Source organism: Penaeus vannamei, chromosome 40 (assembly GCF_042767895.1).
Source record: "Penaeus vannamei isolate JL-2024 chromosome 40, ASM4276789v1, whole genome shotgun sequence".
NCBI classification, from domain to species: domain Eukaryota; kingdom Metazoa; phylum Arthropoda; class Malacostraca; order Decapoda; family Penaeidae; genus Penaeus; species Penaeus vannamei.
Window position 1 is genome coordinate 25,678,201 of NC_091588.1, and position 7,500 is coordinate 25,685,700.

General features: G+C 41.9%; 1 protein-coding gene across 5 annotated transcripts in view; it reads left to right on the top strand.

Moving 5' to 3' along the window:
• Positions 1 to 7,500, top strand: part of LOC113822974 (uncharacterized) — a 31,889-nt gene that overhangs the window by 10,639 nt on the left and 13,750 nt on the right. The window contains exon 1 of one of the 5 annotated variants that reach the window (XM_070117214.1): positions 6,571 to 6,647. The exons of the other annotated variants lie outside the window; for them this stretch is intronic. The gene's annotated coding sequence lies outside the window, so the exon portion shown is untranslated. Of the gene's footprint in view, positions 1 to 6,570; positions 6,648 to 7,500 lie in introns of those variants that run through there. 5 annotated transcript variants of the gene reach the window in all.

A 7,500-nucleotide genomic window follows, 5' to 3' on the forward strand; every position in this document is an offset into this window, starting at 1 on the left:
TCAGCCAGTCAGTCAGTCAGATAGTCAGCCAGTCAGTCAGTCAGATAGTCAGCCAGTCAGTCAGTCAGATAGTCAGCCAGTCAGTCAGTCAGATAGTCAGCCAGTCAGTCAGTCAGATAGTCAGCCAGTCAGTCAGTCAGATAGTCAGCCAGTCAGATAGTCAGCCAGTCAGTCAGTCAGATAGTCAGTCAGTCAGTTAGCCATTCACTCAGTCAGTTAGCCATTCACTCAGTCAGTTAGCCATTCACTCAGTCAGATAGTCAGTCAGTCAGATAGTCAGTCAGTCAGATAGTCAGTCAGTCAGATAGTCAGATAGTCAGCCATTCAGTCAGTCAGATAGTCAGCCATTCAGTCAGTCAGATAGTCAGCCATTCAGTCAGTCAGATAGTCAGCCATTCAGTCAGTCAGATAGTCAGCCATTCAGTCAGTCAGATAGTCAGCCAGTCAGTCAGTCAGTCAGTCAGCCAGTCAGTCAGTCAGTCTGATAGTCAGCCATTCAGTCAGTCAGATAGTCAGCCATTCAGTCAGTCAGATAGTCAGCCAATCAGTCAGTCAGATAGTCAGCCATTCAGTCAGTCAGATAGTCAGCCATTCAGTCAGTCAGATAGTCAGCCATTCAGTCAGTCAGATAGTCAGCCAGTCAGTCAGTCAGATAGTCAGCCAGTCAGTCAGTCAGATAGTCAGCCAGTCAGTCAGTCAGATAGTTAGCCAGTCAGTCAGTCAGATAGTTAGCCAGTCAGTCAGTCAGATAGTTAGCCAGTCAGTCAGTCAGATAGTCAGCCAGTCAGATAGTCAGCCAGTCAGATAGTCAGCCAGTCAGATAGTCAGCCAGTCAGATAGTCAGCCAGTCAGTCAGTCAGATAGTCAGCCAGTCAGTCAGTCAGTCAGTCAGATAGTCAGCCAGTCAGTCAGTCAGATAGTCAGCCAGTCAGTCAGTCAGATAGTCAGCCAGTCAGTCAGTCAGATAGTCAGCCAGTCAGTCAGTCAGCCATACATTCAGTCAGTCAGTCAGATATTCAGTCAACCATTCAGTCAGTTAGTCAGCCATTCAGTCAACCATTCAGTCAGATAGTCAGCCATTCAGTCAGTCAGTCAGCCATTCAGTCAGTCAGTCAGCCATTCAGTCAGTCAGTCAGCCATTCAGTCAGTCAGTCAGCCATTCAGTCAGTCAGTCAGCCATTCAGTCAGTCAGTCAGCCATTCAGTCAGTCAGTCAGCCATTCAGTCAGCCATTCAGTCAGTCAGTCAGCCATTCAGTCAGTCAGTCAGCCATTCAGTCAGTCAGTCAGCCATTCAGTCAGTCAGTCAGCCATTCAGTCGGTCAGTCAGCCATTCAGTCAGTCAGTCAGTCAGCCATTCAGTCAGTCAGTCAGTCAGCCATTCAGTCAGTCAGTCAGTCAGCCATTCAGTCGGTCAGTCAGTCAGCCATTCAGTCAGTCAGTCAGTCAGCCATTCAGCCATTCAGTCAGTCAGCCTTTTAGTCAGCCATTCAGTCAGTCAGCCAGCCTTTTAGTCAGCTATTCAGTCAGTCAGCCAATCATTCATTCAGTCAGTCAGCCTTTTAGTCAGCTATTCAGTCAGCCATTCATTCATTTAGTCAGCCTTTTAGTCAGCCATTCATTCAGTCAGTCAGTCAGCCATTCATTCAGTCAGTCAGTCAGCCATTCATTCAGTCAGTCAGTCAGCCATTCAGCCATTCAGTCAGTCAGCCATTCAGTCAGTCAGCCATTCAGCCATTCAGTCAGTCAGTCAGTCAGCCATTCAGTCAGTCAGTCAGTCAGCCATTCAGTCAGTCAGTCAGTCAGCCATTCAGTCAGTCAGTCAGTCAGCCATTCAGTCAGTCAGTCAGTCAGCCAGTCAGTCAGTCAGTCAGCCATTCAGTCAGTCAGTCAGTCAGCCATTCAGTCAGTCAGTCAGTCAGCCATTCAGTCAGTCAGTCAGTCAGCCATTCAGTCAGTCAGTCAGTCAGCCATTCATTCAGCTGTATCAGTCAGCTGTTCAGTCAGTCAGTCAGCTATTCAGTCTGTCAGCCAGTCAGCCATTCATTCACCTATTCAGTCAGTCAGCCAGCCATTCAGTCAGTCAGCCAGCCATTCAGTCAGTCAGTCAGCCAGCCATTCAGTCAGTCAGCCAGCCATTCAGTCAGTCAGTCAGTCAGTCAGTCAGTCAGTCAGCCATTTAGTCAGTCAGTCAGTCAGCCATTTAGTCAGTCAGTCAGTCAGCCATTCAGTCAGTCAGCCAGCCATTCAGTCAGTCAGCCAGCCATTCAGTCAGTCAGTCAGCCAGCCATTCAGTCAGTCAGTCAGCCAGCCATTCAGTCAGTCAGTCAGTCAGTCAGTCAGCCATTTAGTCAGTCAGTCAATCAGCCATTTAGTCAGTCAGTCAGTCAGCCATTTAGTCAGTCAGTCAGCCATTTAGTCAGTCAGTCAGTCAGCCATTTAGTCAGTCAGTCAGTCAGCCATTTAGTCAGTCAGTCAGTCAGCCATTTAGTCAGTCAGTCAGTCAGCCATTTAGTCAGTCAGTCAGTCAGCCATTTAGTCAGTCAGTCAGTCAGCCATTTAGTCAGTCAGTCAGTCAGCCATTTAGTCAGTCAGTCAGTCAGCCATTTAGTCAGTCAGTCAGTCAGCCATTTAGTCAGTCAGTCAGTCAGCCATTTAGTCAGTCAGTCAGCCATTCAGTCAGTCAGTCAGCCATTCAGTCAGTCAGCCATTTAGTCAGTCAGCCATTTAGTCAGTCAGTCAGTCAGCCATTTAGTCAGTCAGTCAGTCAGCCATTTAGTCAGTCAGTCAGTCAGCCATTTAGTCAGTCAGTCAGTCAGCCATTTAGTCAGTCAGTCAGTCAGCCATTTAGTCAGTCAGTCAGTCAGCCATTTAGTCAGTCAGCCATTTAGTCAGTCAGTCAGTCAGCCATTTAGTCAGTCAGTCAGTCAGCCATTTAGTCAGCCATTTAGTCAGTCAGTCAGTCAGCCATTTAGTCAGTCAGTCAGTCAGCCATTTAGTCAGTCAGTCAGTCAGCCATTTAGTCAGTCAGTCAGTCAGCCATTTAGTCAGTCAGTCAGTCAGCCATTTAGTCAGTCAGTCAGTCAGCCATTTAGTCAGTCAGTCAGTCAGCCATTTAGTCAGTCAGTCAGTCAGCCATTTAGTCAGTCAGTCAGTCAGCCATTTAGTCAGTCAGTCAGTCAGCCATTTAGTCAGTCAGTCAGTCAGCCATTTAGTCAGTCAGTCAGTCAGCCATTTAGTCAGTCAGTCAGTCAGCCATTTAGTCAGTCAGTCAGTCAGCCATTTAGTCAGTCAGTCAGTCAGCCATTTAGTCAGTCAGTCAGTCAGCCATTTAGTCAGTCAGTCAGTCAGCCATTTAGTCAGTCAGTCAGTCAGCCATTTAGTCAGTCAGTCAGTCAGCCATTTAGTCAGTCAGTCAGTCAGCCATTTAGTCAGTCAGTCAGTCAGCCATTTAGTCAGTCAGTCAGTCAGCCATTTAGTCAGTCAGTCAGTCAGCCATTTAGTCAGTCAGTCAGTCAGCCATTTAGTCAGTCAGTCAGCCAGCCATTCAGTCAGTCAGTCAGCCAGCCATTCAGTCAGTCAGTCAGCCAGCCATTCAGTCAGTCAGTCAGCCAGCCATTCAGTCAGTCAGCCAGCCATTCAGTCAGTCAGCCAGCCATTCAGTCAGTCAGCCAGCCATTCAGTCAGTCAGTCAGCCATTCAGTCAGTCAGTCAGCCATTCAGTCAGTCAGTCAGCCATTCAGTCAGTCAGTCAGCCATTCAGTCAGTCAGTCAGTCAGCCATTCAGTCAGTCAGTCAGTCAGCCAGTCAGCCATTCAGTCAGTCAGCCATTCAGTCAGTCAGTCAGCCATTCAGTCAGTCAGTCAGCCATTCAGTCAGTCAGCCATTCACCCATTCAGCCAGTCAGTCAGTCAGTCAGCCATTCAGTCAGTCAGCCATTCAGTCAGTCAGTCAGCCATTCAGTCAGTCAGTCAGTCAGCCATTCAGTCAGTCAGTCAGTCAGCCATTCAGTCAGTCAGTCAGCCATTCAGTCAGTCAGTCAGCCATTCAGTCAGTCAGTCAGTCAGCCATTCAGTCAGTCAGCCATTCAGTCAGTCAGTCAGCCATTCAGTCAGTCAGTCAGTCAGCCATTCAGTCAGTCAGTCAGTCAGTCAGCCATTCAGTCAGCCATTCAGTCAGTCAGTCAGTCAGCCATTCAGTCAGTCAGTCAGTCAGCCATTCAGTCAGTCAGTCAGTCAGCCATTCAGTCAGTCAGTCAGTCAGCCATTCAGTCAGTCAGTCAGTCAGCCATTCAGTCAGTCAGTCAGTCAGTCAGTCAGTCAGCCATTCAGTCAGTCAGTCAGTCAGCCATTCAGTCAGCCATTCAGTCAGTCAGTCAGCCATTCAGTCAGTCAGTCAGTCAGCCATTCAGTCAGTCAGTCAGTCAGCCATTCAGTCAGTCAGTCAGTCAGCCATTCAGTCAGTCAGTCAGTCAGCCATTCAGTCAGTCAGTCAGTCAGCCATTCAGTCAGTCAGCCATTCAGTCAGTCAGTCAGTCAGCCATTCAGTCAGCCATTCAGTCAGTCAGTCAGTCAGCCATTCAGTCAGTCAGTCAGTCAGCCATTCAGTCAGTCAGCCATTCAGTCAGTCAGTCAGTCAGCCATTTAGTCAGTCAGTCAGTCAGCCATTTAGTCAGTCAGTCAGTCAGCCATTCAGTCAGTCAGCCATTCAGTCAGTCAGTCAGTCAGCCATTCAGTCAGTCAGTCAGTCAGCCATTCAGTCAGTCAGTCAGTCAGCCATTCAGTCAGTCAGTCAGTCAGCCATTCAGTCAGTCAGTCAGTCAGCCATTCAGTCAGTCAGCCATTCAGTCAGCCATTCAGTCAGCCATTCAGTCAGTCAGCCATTCAGTCAGCCATTCAGTCAGTCAGCCATTCAGTCAGCCATTCAGTCAGTCAGCCATTCAGTCAGTCAGCCATTCAGTCAGTCAGCCATTCAGTCAGTCAGCCATTCAGTCAGTCAGTCAGCCATTCAGTCAGTCAGTCAGTCAGTCAGCCATTGTCAGTCAGTCAGCCATTCAGTCAGTCAGTCAGCCATTCAGTCAGTCAGTCAGTCAGCCATTCAGTCAGTCAGTCAGCCATTCAGTCAGTCAGCCATTCAGTCAGTCAGCCAGCCAGCCATTCAGTCAGTCAGTCAGTCAAGTGAACCACAATATCGCCTTTAGACTGACAATAAATCAGCTTTTTTTTCAATTGTATGAAAAGACCTTCACTTTTTTCTTTTTTCTTCTCTCTTCAAAAGGACTGGTGAATTTCTCTCTTAAAATTCTCAAAAAGTTCTGAGTTTTATTTTTTCCTTATTTTTTTCAAGTATGAAAAGGACTTTCAACTCTTTTTTTTCTTCTTCTTGTGTCCTCTTGTCATAGTATTCATTCTGAGGAATATTTCGCGCTGACATAAAAAAAAAAAAAAAAGAGACATGAACTTAAAAAAAGAGACATGAAATCCCCCCCCCCCCCAAAAAAAAAAAGAGACATGAATTAAAAAAAAAAGAAAAAAAAGAAAAAAAAAGAAACATAACATTGTTTATTTATTTATTCGTCTGTTTATTTATACTGTTTGTCTGTCTATTTGTTTATCTACTTCCTACTCAAATCCATTTCAAAAGTTTATCATCATCACTTATTTCACATATATATCTTTATATTTATTATAATTAATATCGATATTGTTATTGTTATCAACATCATTATGATTATCATCATTATCATTATTATCATCATTATCATTATTATCATTATTATCATTATCATCATTTTTTTTTTCTGTACTATTTCCTACTTTAATTTCCTTCTCAAATCTACTTCAAAAGTTTTTTATCATCACTTATTTCACTATGTCTATCTATTTATTATCATTAATATCGATATTGATATTGTTATCAACATCATTATGATTATCATCATTATCATTATTATAATTTTTTTGTTTTTCTGTACTATTTCCTTTTTTAATGTCCTACTCAAATCTATTTTAAAAGTTTTTTTATCATCACTTATTTCACTGATATGTCTATCTATTATCATTAATATCGATATTGATATTGTTATCAACATCATTATGATTATCATTATTATTATTATCATTTTTTCTATAGTATTTGCTACTTTAATTTCCTACTCAAATCTATTTCAAAAGTATATTTTTATCATCACTTATTTCACATATATATCTATATATTTATTATCATTAATATCGATATTGATATTGTTATCAACATCATTATGATTATCATCATTATCATTATTATAATTTGTTTGTTTGTCTGTGCTATTTGCTACTTTAATTTCCTACTCAAATCTATTTTAAGTTTTTTTTATCATCACTTATTTCACTGATATGTCTATCTATTTATCATCATTAATATCGATATTGTTATTGTTATCAACATCATTACGATTATCATTATTATAATTATCATCATTATTATTATCATCATTATGATTATCATCATTATTATTATCATTATTATTATTATCATTATTATTATTATCATTATTATTGTCATCATTATTATTATCATTTTTTTTTCTGTACTATTTCCTACGTTAATTTCCTACTCAAATCTACTTCAAAAAGTCCTTACCCAACCCGGTCTTTTGAAATCTGGCGAGGTATGTATAATATTCAACAACCTCATTTTGCTACTTAACTACACCCCTTGCTAATCCCCCCCCCCCCTCTGAGAAGGACAAATTATCATTATTATTTCTATCGTTCACTTATTTCACTTACGTATATATTACTAAGATTTCGAAACGTCAAATACATCTCTTGTATTTGTGAAGATATCCATTCTCATTCATACCTTTTCTATATGTGTCAATATGAATACGGTTTATGTATGTGTACAATCTTTATTTATTTATTTATTTATTTATTTATTTTTTTTTTTTTTTTAGAAAGAATTATGGAAAACTTTTTGAAATCGTCATACGAGTTCCGAACCAGCGACATGTACACATAAATAAATCTATACATGTCTATTTATCATATACATATACACTTTATTTGTCCATCTATACGGTAGATAGGCCTGTCTATACTGATAGATATGCATCTATTTCAGTGTCTTAGCATGGCTTTGTATTGAACGTTCAGGCAGTAAGTAGAAGGAGAAGTAGATTAAGATGAGTGAGAGAGATCGCTGTCTACTTTCGTCAGTGTTAGTAGAAGTAGATTAAGATGAGTGAGAGAGATCGCTGTCTACTTTCGTCAGTGTTAGTAGAAGTAGATTAAGATGAGTGAGAGAGATCGCTGTCTACTTTCGTCAGTGTTAGTAGAAGTAGATTAAGATGAGTGAGAGAGATCGCTGTCTACTTTCGTCAGTGTTAGTAGAAGTAGATTAAGATGAGTGAGAGAGATCGCTGTCTACTTTCGTCAGTGTTAGTAGAAGTAGATTAAGATGAGTGAGAGAGATCGCTGTCTACTTTCGTCAGTGTTAGTAGAAGTAGATTAAGATGAGTG